General features: G+C 35.5%; 1 protein-coding gene across 1 annotated transcript in view; it reads left to right on the top strand.

Moving 5' to 3' along the window:
- The window catches only part of CSMD3 (CUB and Sushi multiple domains 3), a 1,170,241-nt gene that overhangs the window by 542,379 nt on the left and 608,063 nt on the right, over window positions 1-19,799 (top strand). The gene's annotated exons all lie outside the window — the stretch shown is intronic.

The raw sequence follows: 19,799 nt of genomic DNA, 5'->3' as shown, positions 1-19,799 counted from the left end.
TTTTTGCACCAGAAACATAGAGTCCTTTATTTTATGTCCAGTTTATAATAGTATATGTATTGCCATGCCCAGTAAGATGATTCATCTGGGAAGCAATGGTAGTAATTTAGGTAGTACAAACTTCACCAGCAGCTTGGTTCCAGTAGGTCTTATCAGAGAAAAGGTCCTTAATGGATATCTGCATTAAGTATTCCAATGGTTTAATTATCATCCACAATTGTTTTCAAAGCTCACAGCCCCAGAAAGGTGTCCATTACTGATCTGTAGTTTTCCAAGTGGCAGACTAAATATCTAAGATATTTATGACAATCTAAGTCAGTAAATGTATAAGGCTCATCAGGGGAGTATTAACCATAGCTTTGAGAATGGCCTTGAGTTCTCATGGAGTAGAGTGACCATGTCCCTTTCGTTTTTCATAAGGCAAAAGTTAAGTTTGAACATCTATAGCACATCAGCAGAGTAGCATCATTGAGATAGTCTCATATTTTTAGGGCAATCTCTGCATTAATGGTATCCCAAATGAGAGGTTTGCCTGATACTGGGGAGATAGAGGATAAATTTTTCCCCAAAAGAAAAAGAAAAAAAAAAAAAAACTGTCTTCTTTTCCTTTTTCCTGTAAAACTGAAATGTCTTTAATCCAAGCAGGATGCATTCTTGAAATGCCATTTCCATTTGACAAGCAAGGCTTATGGGCCATCCTCACCTTGTTAATCAATGAATACAAGTTGATCCACCCAAAATGGGAATACCAAGCTGGAGAGTCACTATAACTCCATGGGCCAGACATTCAGATTTGACAAGAACCCAATATATTAAAAACAAACAAACAAACAAACAAACAAAACTATTTTTGAAAAGGAATGTACCTGGTACTCTTGCTATTGACAATGGCATCCTTTTGCTAGAGACTTCAATTAGTTATAGACACTTACAACTCAAAAGAGTCATTAAAATTGCAGGGATAAAAGATAATAGTACTTTTCTACATGATGGTCTTCCCAACTGGGAGGATTCTCTTTTGGCATTTGTGGGCTTTCATAGTACAAGCATGTGACACATCAATACTAATTATAGATTGAAAAGTAGAATTCTTAACAATAATACACTGCATCAGCCCAAAGGACCCTCCCACAAGGCCACATTAGTTTCTGTCCCCCATTGTGAATTCTACTCAAAACTCACCAATTTGTTTTGAGCATCCAATGTTCCACAGGACTAACTAGAATGGTGACTTAGGTACCTCTATATAGAGTCAAAAATTTTTTACACCCCAGTTTCCACATGCCCAGATAAAGAGGACAAGAAGTCCATACACATACTGTGCATTGCCGGAGATGAACACTGACTCTAGGGAACCCTAATCTTTTATAAATGGCAATAATTATGTCTGCCCCATTGCTCTGGAGGGAGCTACAGCCCTGGTTTCTAAAATTGTAAGAAAATCTGTCATTTATTCTAAAAGGAAACATTTTGTTTCTTCTAAGGCTGTTTGGTATATAAACACTCTAGAAAAAAATAGTCCAGAACAAATGGTTCTGCATGCGAGGAATGCAAACACGCAAGAAACCTATGGAGAATTGCCTCCCAACAGCCTAGAAACAACCTACTTAATCCTGAGGGCACTAAATTCTTCCTCAGCAGCCTGTGTGACTCTATGGGCCATGACTGCCAGGATGGCTCTAAAGGGAATTGATCACTTTCCTATCCATGGATGTGGAGAAAATGTTACTAACACAGTGATTTAAAAAATGTGGCCACTAATAGCAAGTGAAATAAAATTGAAAAATAGTTCCAAATATGAAATTGTTATAATTTATTTTAGTAAATATTACAACTTTCCATATTGAATGTAATTGATCCTAACCAATGAAGTGAATGTCAGGCAATAATTCTTTTAAGTGCTGACGCTAATTAGAAGACTCATCTATAGAGATATAGATATAGATATGGATATAGATATAGATCCACTAGAAATTTTTTTTTAATTTTTATTTATTTATGATAGTCACAGAGAGAGAGAGAGAGAGAGAGAGAGAGAGGCAGAGACACAGGCAGAGGGAGAAGCAGGCTCCATGCACCGGGAGCCCGACGTGGGATTCGATCCTGGTTCTCCAGGATCGCGCCCTGGGCCAAAGGCAGGCGCCAAACCGCTGCGCTACCCAGGGATCCCAGATCCACTAGAAAATTAAGCAAAAAATTGAGGTAAAAGGGTGTGGATAAAGAAAAATATGTGATAATAAATCTTCAGTAAATTATTTAGAATTTTAAAGACTAAAATATTTAGGAGGATAATTTAAAAAATATTAATGTGAAATATAAGTTTCTATGATATGCTGTAGGTTAATATGATTCAATATTTTTTTCAGAGGACATGGAACAACATGATAAATTCACAATTTAGTGCTGGTTACTCAGATTTCTCCAATCGTAGAGCTAAGAATTGTGTCTTTCTGCACCACTATCTAGGAAATGAAGAGGCAAAAATCCTGGGTTCCACACAGTCCAGGACAATTATAACATTAGTGTTCAGGTCATGCAAAGGTAGATGAGAGTGCTAAAGTAGGAATAGACTTGAACCATATAATACCTTAGAATTAAGGATTCAAAACTTTTGCATTTGATATTTTAAAGAAAGTTGGTTTTGTATGTGTGTCCAGATTGTGATCTGTATGTATATAAAGTTGAAATTAAGCTCCCTATTAATATACTATTTTTTATTATCAAGAGCAGGTTCTATTTCTTTTACAGAATTAATAATCAAAACCTTGCATTTTACACAATAATGATGCAAAACCTTAAAAATATTTTCAATTTTATGTCTCCTGTGATTTCTACAGTAGTGTCCAAAAAACAAGGAGTTAATGTTTTACAAGAGAATTGAAAGTGCAGTCTATCCTCTTATAATGATCATATTATCTCATATGTGATGAAAGATAAATAAAACATAATGTGGTCTTAGCAATAAAATATTGAGTTTTCTATTAATTTGTATGCCATTGGCAACTTGATATAATATGTGTAGGTATATGAATTAGCATACATTTATGTATATGTTTATATACATATATGTATTTGTGTGATTTAATCTTACCAATTTTGTTCTACTTTAATGCTGCAATCAAATGTCAAATGTGTATATTGTGTTAAAATAGGCACTACCACTTAGTTTATACATTTTTATTACTCCATTACATTTAAACCTTATCATTCAAATTATGCAGTCAGAAGTAAAGGTAGTCTAAATATAGCATTTCCCTTTGCTGAAAACAAAATAATCACTAGAGCACTAATGTCTAGCAGCTACAAAAAAATGCCTTCTTCACAGGTAACACAAAAATTGGGCTTAAGAGCTACAATGACAAGTGAAAATAGTAATGCTATGTGATACATTTTGTTAATGCAAAAGCAACAGAAATATAATGCCATCAGCAAGCTAAGAGTAATTATGTTATTGGCAGGAAAATTGAATTCTTCAAGCATAAGAAGGGCGTTTTCTTTGAAAATAGTCCCCAAATATTACAATCTTCAAACATTAAAAAATGTGACTAGTATTCTTGATACTTTTTTCCTTTTGGTTTTGTTAGGCACTGTAAATTTATGAAGTTATTTAACATGGAGGTTGCTTAAAATTTTATTGCAATGACATTTGTACACAGTAGTAAGGAAAAATTATATTTATAAAAAATATTTCTATATGGATAATGATTTGGCTGGTAAGTATAAGGGCAGTAGGTGATATCTATTTTAAACTTGAAATCTTCTGGGACGCCTGCGTGGCTCAGTGATTGAGCATCTGCCTTTAGCTCACAGCATGGTCCTGGGGTCCTGGGATTGAGTCCTGCATGGGACTCCCTACAGGGAGCCTGCTTCTCCTTCTGCCTGTGTCTCTGCCAATCTCTCTGTGTCTCTCATGAATAAATAAATAAAATCTTTAGAAAAAATTAAAAATATAAACATGAAATCTTCCATCTTGCTTTTTGTAAGTAAATCAGTGAAAGAGGCCACTCAGTGATTGTTCTGCTACTTTTCTTAACCTGGAAATTAGATAATCAAAATTAAACGTCCTGCCTTATCTACTTACTATCTCTTTTATGTTGTAGATAAAGGTGGAGTGTGTTCTCTCTGTCCCTCTATTACTCTCTTCTATGTCTATCTCATTCATTCTTGTATCTCTTCTTGCTTTTACTTCTCTACACACACACACACACACACACACACACACTCATGAAATGCATCTACAGGAATTGTCCATTGCCTCTTTTCACTGAAGAGTAACATATCAATTTATTAAGACTTCTGTTCAAATTAATCGGAATTTTTTTATCAAAATGACCAATTTTCCAAGTTTTTTTGCTAATAGGATGAGACTCAAATAAGAGATTGTAATCAGTTGGGTCAGAACAGAGCCCTAAAGATGGACATCTAGTTTACTTCTCCCTTCACTCTCTTAACTTTTAGCCTCATGGTTTCTTTCTATACTAATAACTAAAATGTCTATATTTAGTCTTAGTTTATTCTACACATGTTTATAGATTATTGATAGAATTCATTCTGTACATCATGAATTGGACTAGGCTCTGGGAATAAAATATTAAACAAATAATGGATGTGGTTTCTGCCCTTATTGAACTTACTGTTTAGTAGTGTGGGAACAACACACATACGTACACATATGTGCAATTCATTTAGAATTATGATATCCTTAAGGGACATTTGGCATAATAAAAACCATTAAATAGGGTCATTGCTTAGAAATGGTATGGTTTATTTGACCAAATAATGATTAATTAGACTTCTGAAGGATGAGTACAACTTAACTATGAAAAGAAGGGAGGGAAACGTTTCTAGGCAGAGGGGGAGGATGTGCAAAGGCTGTGGCTAGAGGAAAGGTGGGTGGAGAAATGAGAAGGCCAGAGTTGGAAATAAAGATTTTTTGGAAATAATCCTATAGAGGCAAATAGGGCCTGACTTAAGGATTTTGTAGGCTGTGCTACATTTGGTTTCATTCTAAGAGCAATAGGAAGTCATTTGTTGTTTCTGCTGTTGTTTAGAAGCTAAGGGACTATATAATCAGATTTGCATTTTGAAAATATGACATACTGGTTGTAGTGATGAAAATGGAAGGAAGGTTGTCCCAGAAAGAAATTATAATAACTTGGATTGTGGTAGATGGTGGAAATGAATGAGAAATTATGTAGGATGACATTTCAGAGATTATGTAGGAGAGAACAAATCCATAGGATTTGATGAAACATTAAATAAAGTAGGACTGGGTGAAATAAAATTCAATATTATAAATAACTTTTGAATTTTTGATTTGTATCATTCTAGTTATATATGGTTATGTAACAAATAATCCTCAAAACTAAGTAGTTTAAACATTGACAGTATTTATTTGGCTCAGGTATCTGCCATTTGGGCAGGGCCTAGCAGGGGCAGCTCATCTTTCTATCACTTGGCATCTGCTGGGCAGCTCAGAGGCCTGAGAGAGGGAATCATCTGAAGTTTCTCTTTTTCCATTACTGAGGCTTGATGCTTGATTATTGGAGCTGTGGCCTGAACACCCTCATGTGGACTTTCTTGTTTGTGCCTGGCATCTTTATAGCATGTTGGCTGGGTTTCAAAGGCAAACTCCCTGAGTGCCAAGCAAAAGCTCTAGAGCCTTTTATGACTGCTTAGAAATCACTCAGCATCATCTCCATCACATTATAATCATTAGAAACAAGACAGTAAGGCTGACTTCTATTCAAGAGGGGGTGTACGTGAAAGAATTTGTGGATTTATTTAATTCCAGCACAGATAACTTGATGTCAGATAGCCCCACTCTTGAGAGAGAAAACTTTAGAAAAAGATTAGATTTGGAAAATATCTATATTTTTCTTTTGCTTCTGATTGATCTTTAAGCATCTGTTTTGCATGCTCTGCTTTTTCCAGAATTTGTCTATTACTTGTAAGTTACTGACTTCTAAAATCTATCTAACCTTGATTCTGCATCTACCTAATAATATCTCTGTTGCCCGTAGGATGTCTCAACATCATCTCCAATTTAAGTTGTTTAAAATCAAACACCTTGTTTTCCCTCAGATTTTCTCCTTTTCTTGAAATGTTCTAACTTAAGGGAGAAATGATTCTGAGATTTCTCCTTGACTCCTCTTCCTCAGTGCCAATCCCAATCTGTTGCCAGATATGGTCAGGTCCACTCTTGACAGCTGTTACCTTACATCCATCCAAATCTTATTTTCTTTCCTCTTTCTTTTTGTCCTTTTCTGCCTTCTGACAATGTTCTGGACAAGTGATATTTTTACTGCTCCTAGAAGATGGCAACTCATTTAAGTACTTTCAACATGCTACCCTGTGATGTTAAAAACTGTCAGTCATATCCTTTCTTTTTCAAGTAAGCTGTATACTCCTTAAATTCCTGGTTATTTCCCATAGCAATTAATGCAGTAGAAGAGGCAAGTAAGATGGGCAGATTTTTGCCTGTTTGGATTTATTCTATATGAATTAATCTAATACATCTAAATCATTTTTAATTCTAAATTTTTTTTAGGGATTTTATTTATTTATTCATGAGAGACACAGAGAAAGAGGCAGAGACAGAGGCTGAGGGAGAAGCAGGCTCAATGCAGGGAGCCCAATGCGAGACTTAATCCCAGGACCTCAGGATCAAACACTGAGCAGAAGGCAGACACTCAACCACTAAGCCACCCAGGCGTCCCTAATTCTAAAATTTGATGACTCTAGTAAGAGGAACCAGATATTGAGCACTTACTATGAATCAGGTGCTACATTAATATTTCTCCATAGGTTATCTCCTTTATCCTCATACATGGTGTGGTAATAGGAGATTCTATTCCCATTTGATTTAAGAGGAAATGTGAGTGTCAGAGATGTTAGTGTGCTTGCCCAGAGAGCTGAAAAGTGGAAGGACTGGATTTCACAGATGCCTTTCTCACTTCAGAGCCTGTGTGATTTACCACTATAGAGTGGCATGCTTCAGTGTTGTCTGGGTCTATGAATCTGATCAAAAGTAATGCTCACACAAAGGAGTCTCTCAGTGGGAGGCTATCCTCCTAAAAAACACTATCACACTTAGAAATATTATTCTCTCTTAGGACTTAAGCAAAAACTTTTGTAATCATCTATTTTCAAAAGCAACTCAATTTCTATATTATAGAGACCCTATCTCATTTTTTGTTTCTCTTTCTTAAGTTTTCAGATGTACCTGAAATGTGATGTACTCAGCATTGGCAGTCTTCCTCATTTGGTTTTATCAAGCTACAGCACAATGCTTTTGTAACATGTCTGCTCTTTTTAACATTACTGTAAAGTTTTAAGGGCCTGGTCTTTCATCTGTATTCACAGGATACAGAGGTCCTCTATCTGTATTTTACTCCATAAATCATCTTTATGGCACAAAGGAACAGGGAGCAGTAAGTGCTCTCTGTTTTGTTTTTGCTGTCACTTAAGGAAGCTAAACTGAATATAAGAATATCATAGATTTTAAAATTGTACTAGTAAACACAAAACCCTATTGTCTCAAAGTCATAGTTAACAATATTGCAGTTGGCAAGGTACTAAAATATATATCCTACATTAGTAGATGTGTAAAATATGGAGGAAGCATTAAGTAGAAGTCAGAGAAAGTGGGTTCAAATCTCTACTCCACCACTTTCTACCCATGTGACCTGGGGGAAATTAGTTAATTTATTAAGGTAGTGACAGGCTCGCAATGATGGCTATAATTTATAATCACATAAAACTTCAAAGCAAATACTGTTTCTCTGCCTCTATTCCTAGAGATTTATTTTTTTAATGAGATTTAAATTTAATTGCTTTAGCGTGGAGATTGCACTGAAATCAGAACTCTGAGGTTTGGACTTGGGTACCAATATTTTTAAAAGGTTACCAGATAATTCCAATGCACAGCAAAGGTTGAGAAGCAGTGAATTCATCTAGTATAGTCCAAACTTTAATTTCCTCATCAGGAAAATGGAGATAATGGTATAAACTCTCACAGGTGGTTGCAAGAGTTTGCTGATATTAACATATAATTCCTGGTACATAATTAAGACTAGCTGATAGTAGCAGTAGTAGATCCATTTTTATTAATCCTTTGCCAATGGTTGTACATAGACTTAGTCCATTCATTTATTTAGCAAACATTTGCTGTGAATCTACTACCTGTTAGTCACTATTCTGGGCTTTTAGAGTTAGAATCGTCACCAAAGCAGCTAAAGTTCTCAAAGTTCTCATTCTCATAGAACTCATATTCTAGGGCAGGAGACCTATAACAAACAAACACAGTTCTAAGAAAGGGAATAATTGCAAGATAAATACTGTGATGAAAAACCATGAAAATCTCTGGACTTATCAAAATATGTGGTCTTTGAGGTAATGGAACAAATTTTTTTCTTAATATGTTCACAATGGTAATTATATTGTCACCCATCCACAAATATTTGAAAACATTTGTGGCCTCTGATTATATTCACCCAATTACACAAAGATAAAATAATATATTCAGAGGAATGACAATAAAGGGAGAGGGATTCTTAATAAGTATAAAATTAATGGGGAAATATGGAAAGTAGATTTCAAATATTAACTAATAATTGACAGAGGAAATGGAAATTAATGCATGTAATATCAGTTTAAATTTAATGAACATCTACAGTTCTAGATAGATAAGGACCACAGAACTTTTAGAGTGTACACAATCTCTTCTGCCCACATTTCCTGCCCAGAATACACACACACACACACACACACATACACACACACAAGAATGGTGGCTCAATTTAATTTAGGAAATTAGAGTAGCCTTTTGTTTAAAGGATAGAGTTTGGGTTCTGATAGACATAGGCTGATTTCCCACTGTGCTCAATTATCTATATGACCATAAACAAATTATTTATAAGCCTAAGTTTCCTGATTTCTGAAACAGAATTAATCAAACTCATTTCCTGTAATTTTATATGCATCAAATGTTTGGCATAATGCCAAAATTGCAGAAGTCCTAAAACCCTATTTGCTTGGTTTAATTGTATAAACTTAGTTCTCGTTAGTTTCTGTTTCATTTGAAAGAGCAGGACCATGTTGAACAGAAAAGACTCAGCCCAGAATAAACCTGATAAAAAACAGAGTCTTCTCCCTGTAAGTTTGAATAATGGTCACACCGTCAGAGATGTCACTGATAAACATCACCCTCTTAAAGTACTCCTTCACTTGGGTGATAAAGCTAAAGGTACTAGCTATAAAATATGGGTGAAAAAGTTTCCCATCAGTAATCTTAATTAATTAATTTCTGGGCAGTTCTGTGTGAAGGAGCTTTATGGCGAAACAATGTGCTTCCCAAGCTTCAATGTACAGAGTAGTCACTTGGGAAACTTAATAAAGGCAGATTCTAATTCAGTAGGTCTAGCTGAGAGCCTGGATTTTGCATTCTCAACATGCTTCCAGGTGATATTGATACTGCTCTTCTGCAGACCACACTTTGGGTAACAAGAGTAAGGTTATTGAAGTTACCATAATGCACTTTCTCATAATATGTAAATTAAATTTTCATTATCTATTTGGTAAACAGACAAACTATTATTTTCATTTTACTGAATGACAAGAAATGTTTATGTATGTCTTTTGTTCTTTTGATGTCACAGGAAAATCATTATCAGCAAAGTATAATCACCTGCATTTTATAGAAAGGGACAATGAGAGACACTAATATTTAGTTTCTTGTTAGGGTCCCATAATGTGAGGCAGAGTTGAAATTAAAATTCTAGGTTCGAGGGATCCCTGGGTGGCGCAGCGGTTTGGCGCCTGCCTTTGGCCCAGGGCGCGATCCTGGAGACCCGGGATCGAATCCCACGTCGGGCTCCCGGTGCATGGAGCCTGCTTCTCCCTCTGCCTGTGTCTCTGCCTCTCTCTCTCTCTGTGACTATCATAAACAAATAAAAATTAAAAAAAAAAAATTCTAGGTTCGAATATTATCTTCTCTAGAGTTATCAAAATATGTGGTCTGTTGAATCAGAAGTTAGACTAAAGACCAAGGATGTCTGTTGTGTGGCTTTGGAACTAAGTATCCTGACAAAAGAATGGGAAAATAATGCTTTTCCTACTCCTTTCTGTGTATACAGTGAAATATGTATATATATTTTTCTATATTTATATAAATAATATATAAGTAATAATATAAGTAATAACATAGCATATAATAATGTAATATCCCATAGCGCTTAGCAATCCTGAGGAACAATGCATGAACTGTGTGTTCCTTTTATACTAGTATATCTTTTCCAACTTTTTCTTTCCACATCCCTCCTCCCAAAATAAACACACTTATCAAATAAAACAGGGAGGTGGGAAAACCAGATATATAACTCAATTATTGTCTTTTAGCAAATATTTACTGAATATTATTGGAGTTTACATATTAGTGAAAATAAGCTTGACACGCTTTGAGTATATGCTTTTAAAAATGGAAAATGATAAAAGTTCAAAAAGGATTTATATTTCAAAAAAATTAACGTGTGGCAATTTCAGGTACTTTAGGAAATTTAGTACCACCTTGACTTCAGAAGTCTCCTGCAGTAGCATAGGCTTATCCTGAGTATCATCTGCTTATAATACCTTTGCCTTACAATATGAAACCATTTAACGAAAAAGAATTTTACTTGGCATTGTTTCTGGCATCATGATGAAACTATATCTGTTATAGAGTGGGGAAGAAAGTAATGTTACCTCATGTTTCTAAAATAGCTGTCCTTATATCAAGATTCTTTTTCCTTTCTATGCCAGAGACTTATAGCAAAGACATTATCATCGCTTCTGAAAGAAGTGCTGGCAATCATTGAAAGAACTGTCATCTATCTTAGATAATGGCAATTTAACCACATGGTAAAACACTATTGTCACTTGATGCATTTTGATGGGAAGAATGTCATTGATGTTTTATTTCTCCCATGAATTTTAATGGGAAATAAACCATTAGTGACAAAACTGACTACAGTATACTTCTATGACACTGTAAAAATTGTGTGCATTTAAAAACTGACAAGTGCTTTCTTGTGTGTTTTTTTAAACTATGCTCATTTCACCTGTACTACTCACTTATAAATACATTCTGAAGGCAACCTTCTTCTCTGTTTCCTTAGCAGTGATGATCTGATGGCTTGGCAGGGCATATCGGAAGATTGGAGTCTTACATGGGGGAACACTCAGGGCCAATTATAGGGATTTTTGTTATGAGGACTTGTCTCTAAATATATCCTTTTACAAGACTGTCTGGAGGTGGGAAAGGAGGGCAGAGCTAGTAAGTCTCATCTCATGTCTATATCCTAATTTAAAATTACTTTTTTAAAAAGGAGTTGATAGAGACTTTAGATTTAAAATTAATACTTGCGATATACATTTTTCTTTCTTCTTTTGAGGAATTCCAAGGTTTCTGTTTCACAGGGCCATCCTAAACCAACACACGAGTAGTGATCACCTGCTCAAAAGTCAGCTTGAAGATTTCCCAGGCAAACACTGTATTATTTAATAAGGTTTTCAAGGTTCAAGTTAAATGCAAGAAGACAAAAGACACTCATTTCCATAGGTGCTGCCTGGAAATGCTTGAGCAGATTGAGATCTAGAAATAGACCCGACACCAGGCAGGTCTGTGTGAGTCACCTCATTTGAGAAAGCCCAAACTTCCTCTTTTCAAATCCCTTGGTGTTTCTCAAGCATACCAGCCAGATCGCTCTGTCTTTAATGATTTGGAAGTATGCCAACTCATCTCTCCTCCGGACTTGGCTGCCGAAGGGAGAAGGCTCAGCGCCATCTGAGTCCAGAGGAAATGAATGGCACAGCTGAATATCATCAGGGTAATGATGGTATCTCATTGCTCTCTAAATCTATTATTTGGGACAGAAATAGAGCAGGGGATTTTCCTGGCATTTCAATTATAAGAATTAGAAGGAAAATGTGAAAAATGTAGGGGCAGTGAGGGGAAAGTTTTGGAGAGAAACGCAGAGTGCATTTAACCTTCCCTTTTCCCATTAGCGAATACAATATTGCAAGCTAGAGATTCGCTTTCAGTTTTAAAACAATCCATTTCCTAAATGATTTAACTTTCTAAAAATATTCAGTGGAATTAATTTTTGTTAATTGGTTGTCTTAATAGTAGGATTTGAGTGAGGGAGGCAATGTGCCCAAAACCTCTTGTACACTCTGTAAATCTTCGTCTCTTGTTCCAGTCACTGCTGGGGTCACCAGTAAGTTTTGTGCAAGTGCGTGGGATCGGGCTTCCTTACTTCCCCACCTGTGGCCTCTCTGACAGCTGGGACAGGAAGTCTGTGAACTGGAAAATCATAGCGGAGCTAATGCTTTAGGAGTCACCTCTTGAAGTCCAAGGAGATAGGATCAAATAAATGAAAACATCTGCTTCTCTCTTCTGGAGTTTTCTCTGCTATTCTGAGAAGCATTTTACAAATTTCACCAGAAATTTCTATAGGACTTTTTATTTTCATTTTTAAAAATTTTAAATTCAATTAATTAACATATAATGCATTATTGGTTTCAGAGGTAGAGGTCAGTGACTCATCAGTCTTATATAACACCCAGTATTCATCCCATCACGTGCCCTCCTTAATGTCCATCACCCAGTTACCCTAATCCCCCCACCTCCCTCCTCTCCAGCGACCCTCAGTTTGTTTCCTATGATTAAGAGTCTCTTATGGTTTGTCTCTCTCTCTCTCTCTCGGATTTTGTCTTTATTTTTACCTCTCTTCCCCTATGATCCTCTGTTTTGTTTCTATAGGGCTTAATATCAGCTATCCTTCACTGTAGCCACTGGTATAACACATCCTTGTATTGTCTTTCCTGCATTCCAGGACTTTTGACTATCACCTATTTCTCATTTCTGTTTCCTGAGACCGTATTACCAATTAAACCTCAGGTTTAATTGATACATGAGGCCTTGTATCAGGCATAGTTTCTAGGTAACATAGTCTAAAAAGTGGTTTCACGTCCTCCCTTTGACTTTCCAGTCTGTATCAGATGGTTCCAGTCAATCCTTACCTGAACTTTGGTTTGAGGTTATATAGTTAGATGACCCATGCTTGAGGAATATTCAGAAATGTATATTCCCAGAAAATAACCCTAAGGAAACTCAAGGATAGCAGATACCTCTGTTGCGTTCTTCCGGGCTTTGTGTATGGCCATAATCCCAAAGGGAACTGAAATTATTTCCCTAACCCATGTGGGAATTGTTTGTGCTAATCTTCCAGAAATGGCAAAATCACTGATACATATCTAAGAAATAGACCCTGAATTCAGTTTCTTAATGATATTTATAGCATGTGTTTTAGTTTGATTTTGTTTGATTTCAGTTTTATGTTCATGGGGTGTGCATGTGTGTCTGAGTCTGTGTGTACACGTGCATGCATTTCCCAGTTTGGTGGTTATATATGCACTTGGGGAAGAAAAAAAAAACAGCTGCTGAAATAATTTACTATGGCTTACTAGAAAGGTCAAAATGCTGCACAGCTTCCACCCAGGAGTGCATTATGTACACATTTTTCACTGACTAACAGGATTTCATTACCAGGTACAACACTAACTGTTTGAATTGATTTATGGACTAAATAAATGTGATTTTATTACTGTCTTATTTTCGGTGATCATCTACATGCTGTGGGAAATTCATGGCAATCCTGAGTTCTTAGATCATGCAGCCTATTTTCTACATAAAGACTTTTACCAAATAGTTTATCAAGTAATCAACTGTTTATCCTTTGAAGGCCACATGATCATAAAAATTTTATTAGATGTACTATACATGTCATAAAAATAATATGCAGTAAATATGGAAAGAATTATGTGTTACATATTTGTAAATTTAGTATAAATCTTTAGTCTTCAAGAGTCAGAGGTTTAGGGGCACCTGGGTGACTCAGTGTTTGAGCATCTGCCTGTAGCTCAGGTCATGATCCCAGCGTTCTGGGATCGAGTCCCACATCAGGCTCCCTGCAGGAAGCCTGCTTCTCCCTCTGCCTATGTCTCTGCCTCTCTATGTCTCTCATGAATAATACAAAAAAAGAATCAGATATTTAAAAAGTATGTGTAGGGATCCCTGGTTGGCTCAGCAGTTTAGCACCTGCCTTCCACCCAGGGCATGATGCTGGAGTCCTGGGATCTAGTCCCACATCAGGCTCCCTGCAGGAAGCCTGCTTCTCCCTCTGCCTGTGTCTCTGCCCCACCTCTCTCTCTCTCTCTCTCTCTCTCTCTCTGTCTCTCATGAATAAATAAATAAAAATTTTAAAAAAGTATGTGTAAGTATTGGTACAAGCACCTATATATTAATATATTAATATATTATATATTCATGTATTTGCACATGAAAAAAATTTACATACCATAAATGTGTAAAAGTAATGACATAATACTTTTACGTTGAAATATATTAATGTATTCAAATAAAGAGCTACAATGGCTAATTGGGAATTTTCCTCAGCAATATTATATCTTAATATTACCTCAAAAATAAGACACAATTTGCAAAAATATAACAAATATTTATAGCATACTAGATAAAAATAGATTTTGGCATCTAGCTTCTGTGAAATCAAATGAAGTTGGGTGTGTCATTTAAATTCTCTATGTTATACTCTTTATAAAATTCAAATAATAAATAATTGTAACAACTAATACACATAGTTTATTAGATGCACAGGCTTCAACTATATCAATTCATTTGGTCCTCTCAACAAACATGTGAGATACATAGGATCATTTCTTTCTTGCAAATAAAACTGAAGCATAGAGTTTCAATGATTCAGCGTAGGCAAATTGACAGTAAACAGAGCCAGGATTCAAACCTATGTCATCAGTCTCCACTATCTGAGCTATACTTCTCAAAAGTAAATTGTAACTCATAGGTATTGTGTTTTGTTTTGTTCTCAATGATTAAGTGTTATAAAATAGGTGAAGCTCCCCATACAGCACCGGGAGTTTAGTGAATCTTAACTATAAGTTTACTGGTATTGGTGTTTGCTGTCATCAATAGGATCACCACCACAGATTAACACTGACATTGAAGAGTTCACATGTCCCAGGATAGAAATTGCTTGAAAGTCAAAGTTTCTGCAACACAATGTAATGGGCTTATTTTGAACTAACAACTGACCCAGCCTTAAACTTTAAGTCTGCTTCTTCTCTTTTAGGGAGATAGAGTGGGAAAGTAACTAGAAAAAAAAATCAATGTGGTTACAGCCACTCACATGTTTGACAAGTGTATTGCAAACTCAAATCTCTTTACTAAGCACTTTGGTCTCAGAGCTAAGTTTCTATATGTATATCAAAGATTTGTTTGCAGTTACTCCTTTTTTTTCTTTTGGCTGATGTCCTTTTTGCTCTTTTCCCCCCAATTTTATCAAGGAAAAATCGACAAACAGAAGTGTATCTACTTAAAGAATACAGTATGATGGTTTGATATGTATATACATTGTGGAATGATTGCCCAGATCAAAATAATTAACACAGTCATCATTTTCCATAGTTAACTCGTGTGTGTGTTTGTGTGTGTGTGTTGTGTGTGGTGAGAATGTTTAAGATCTCAGCAACTTTGCAGTGTACAAAACTGAATTATTTCAGTGAGTCACTATATTGTACATTAGATCTTCAGAACTTATGCATTGTATAACTGAAAGCTTGTATTCTCAATATTTATTCTAAATCAATATTAGAAGAAAAAAAGGAAACAGAACCCTGATATCTGGAATATATACAAGTTGCATCTTTCTGATTGTTAGGCATATATAATTTAGGATTTGGTAAAGGTTTTTTTTTTTTTTTTTTTTTTTTTTTAAGTAGGATTTTGTTTAAAACTCTAAGAGCACCTATCTCAGTACCACAAACTGTTTACCTATAAATGTCCTCTCTAGCTGGGATAATTCACAGAATTGTTTTCCCTAAGATAACTTACAAGGCCAGACATAATGTGACTCTTTCTAACTAGAAGTCGAGGAGATAGTGAGATTTTTCAATATGCTTACAAGTAAGAAGTTCGTCCTTTCAATAATATGATTACATTGAGATGGAACATTGTGAATGCCAGTACACTTCCTGACATGAGCTGAATAGGTACGGAGATTGTGAAATCTGCCAAGAAGAAAGTAACAGAATTTTAAAAATGAACAGCAAAAACAGCATTGTTTTTCATTGTGGTTACATGGCAATTTTCTTAAATACAGATTTTAAAGGCTTAGAGTCTGCATTCAGAGAGGGTTTGAATCTCATACCCACGAGACAACATGAAATCCGGAGATGTCTTAGTGAGTAGGAAACAGATACATTTCGAGTGCTTGACAACTTTGCCAGTGGCAAGTCTTAGAGCATTACTTTAAATATTTCATTATATCCCATCTTATGATTGACATAAGTTCCTCAGAGTAAATGTTAAAAACATACACATACAGCTAGCTCCAGATATATTGTGCCCCGTTCTTTTTTTCACAAGCCTAGGCTTTTCATCATCTCCAGGAACCTTCATCCAGCTCCCTAACGTACCGCACCCCCTACTTTGGTGTCACAACAAGACTCCATTTCCTAAGGGTGCCATTCATTCACTAAACACTAAATGACTGCCTGTGGGACCAATCAGGGACTAATTAGTAATAATATGTGTTAATTGTCCTGAAGAGGCTCACAGCATACTGAGGCAAAAGAATGACAGGAGAATAGAGTAAGATGATATTTGTAATAAGTTAGCTTCCGAGGATAGAAAGTATGAGAACAAAAAAGAGCAGAACCCTCCTAGGTGGTGGGGGTTACCGGGGAAAGTATCTCCAGGAATGCCCACTGAGATTCTAATGTGTGAATGGGGATTAGACAAATGATAGGGAAGGACCTGGAAAGAAGGACATATATTTTCCATTAATATGGTTTTTATTGCTTTTTAAGTGTCAGAACACTCTATTAACCAACTTTTAATGTGATAGCTTCCCACTATAATGAAGCTGAAGTCTATGCCTTAACTCTGTAATACCTTGCACCAAAACTTCTTGGTGCAGAATAGAGGGAAGCAAGAGTGAGCAAAAACCAAAGATATTAGGTAGAACAAAAGATATTGCAGTAAGTCAGTGGTTCCTAATGGGAGGGAGGCAGAATTTTGCCATGCAGGATACATTTGACAGTGTTTGGGGACGATTTCTGATTGTCATAACTTGGGGGTGGGGGTTGCTAAATGGCATCTAGTGGATAGAGACAGAGATGCTGCTAAACGTTCTGCAATCCACAGGACAGCCCCTGACCACAAAACAAATAATATCTAGTCCAAAATCTCAAAAATGAAAACATTGCAAAGCCCTGCCCTAAGCTGATAATTGGGAATTATGCTTAAAGACAAAATAATGTTAATATCTACTATTTTTAGTTTCCTGTGAGGTACAAAAAAAAAAAAAAGGGGGGGCCACTACTTTTTATCACTCACACAGTGATTGTTTTGGAAAGCTGAGAGTGATGCTTTCATTTTTGCCAACCATTGTGTTTAGTTCAGAGAGTAAGGTTTCTACGTAATTTAAAAAGATCTCCTGGTAAGGAGATCCCATGATATCTCAAACAGCTCATTTAGTTTTTCTGCTTACTGACTTCTGGAACCTAGATGATTTTCTTGTGTTCATGTTAAACCAAATGCCCTGTAGCAGTTTTATGTCTAACCAAAAAACAAGACCCTTGGAAAGGAATCTTTAATAATTTTGGCTAGAAAGATGCTTATACTGTGATGTGATAAGTTCAACCAAGGGCTCCTGTGGCATGATGAATTATTACTTATCACTCCACCCTGTTCAGGTTCTGGCCTCAAGTTTTGCCAGCCCTGAAACTCATCATCATGTTTGTTCTAGGGTTGGTGATACATTGGAGTCTCAAATTTTCATACTAAGCCTGTGCGTGTGTGCACACGCACACACACACGCACACACAAATTTGTGGGTGATTTACAAAATATTAATTTAAAATGACATTAAAGGAGTAGACTAAAGAAACATGCAATGTGTTATCTTGGATTAGATCCTGGAATAAACAAAGAGAATGCTAGTCTAAAAAACAAAACAAAGAAAAGCAAACCAAAAACCTGATGAAATTCATATAAGGTCTGAAGTTTAGTTAGCAGGAATGTACCAGTGATACTTTCTTAGTTTTGACAGATATACCGCGGTTATGTCAGATGTTTACATTAGGGGGAACTGGGTGGAGGGTACACAGGAATTCTGGATGACCTTTACATCTTTTCTGTGTGATCTTTACATCATTTTCTGTGAGTCAAAAATTATTACAAAAAATTTATTTCTTAAAAAAATAACATTGAAGAGGAGAATAAAATGAATTGATAAGGGTGTCTCATTTTAAAGGCATTTAAAAAAAAACCTTGCAAACTAGAAGCACTAAAATACTTTGTTACAATTCTATAACTGAAATGCACTTATGTATAACTTTAAAATTATGTTTTTAAACTCTCTTATTTCATTGAAATCCTAATCTACTTGTTTTAATTTTATATCAAAGTGAATACGACTCAGAGTTTTGTTGTCCATATATAGCTTATATCTTTTGACTATTATACATTGCTGTACTTAAAAAATTTAGCCGACATTTGAAATATTAAATATTTTACATAAAGATCCAGATTCCCAGCTTTTGAAAAATTAGAAGAACTGGAAAACTTGGCCTGCATTCAGAGGTGTCTGAACATTTCAGGTAAAGGTGTCCTCCTTTATCCTGGGCATATGCTTGCCAGTTGGCCACATACTCCCCCTTTTTTTTAATTTCCCACTGTCAGCCCAATTACCAGGTGGATCAACTGTGTGCTTTTGAGCATGTGACATCTGATTTTGCAATTTACATTCCAGTAGTCAATATTAAGTAAATATGGGGTTTTCGTATCTTTATTAGTTTAACTTTTTGAGAAATTTAATGAAGCTAATTTACCTGTCAACATATCAGGATGTAGAAATTATGTTTTGGAATCACACTCACATTTTTAAACATTTTTAACCTGTTTAGGGAGCTCAAGATGTTTGTTTGACCCAGGTGTTTCAATGTAGCAGATAAACGATGGATATAGTTTTCTTTTCCATGCAATGTTTACATAATTTGGGACATTTTTTTTGTTCTGTTTTGCTCTAAATGATAGCTTTATGCCAAGACTTTGTTACTTCCCAAATAGTTGTTTTTTTTTTTTTTTCCAGAATGTAGTCTTAGATTTATAGAATGATGCTATCCTTGAGTAGTATAAACTCAAAGTGACCTGGGCAATTGACATTCTGTAGAATCTTAAGTTTTTTCCTTGAAATCATGAATAGTAATTTTTAAAATATAATACTTTGCATACAGAAATAGACTCTCCTATCTATCAATGCTTTCATATCCTAGGATTCGCTGACCTTAGATGTGGTCTCCCAGTCTTTTTTACTTTTTTATATTTCCCTTTATAAAGATTTTGGATGCCACATTAAGGCATACTCTGCTCATTGTTAAACAGGAAAGAGCTCCTAATGAAACCCCATTATTTAGGGAAATGGTTGGCTGTTATGTGCCCTTCATATCACCAAGGACGTGTTAAGCCTGTTGGTATAAGTAAAAAAAAAAAAAAAAATTAAAGAGCAGAAGATAATACACCTACCTAAAAACAAACTGTTTTGAAATACTTTAAAATTGTTCAGCAGCAAAAACAAGATCTAAAATGTAGTCACAGTAGTTTCTAGCAATTCATGCAAGCATATTTAAAGAATTCAAAGAAAAATATTAACATTTGATTTGGT

Source organism: Canis lupus, chromosome 13 (assembly GCF_003254725.2).
Source record: "Canis lupus dingo isolate Sandy chromosome 13, ASM325472v2, whole genome shotgun sequence".
NCBI classification, from domain to species: Eukaryota; Metazoa; Chordata; class Mammalia; order Carnivora; family Canidae; genus Canis; species Canis lupus.
Note: the sequence above shows the minus strand (reverse complement) of the source record. Positions and strands in the feature narration are given on the sequence as shown.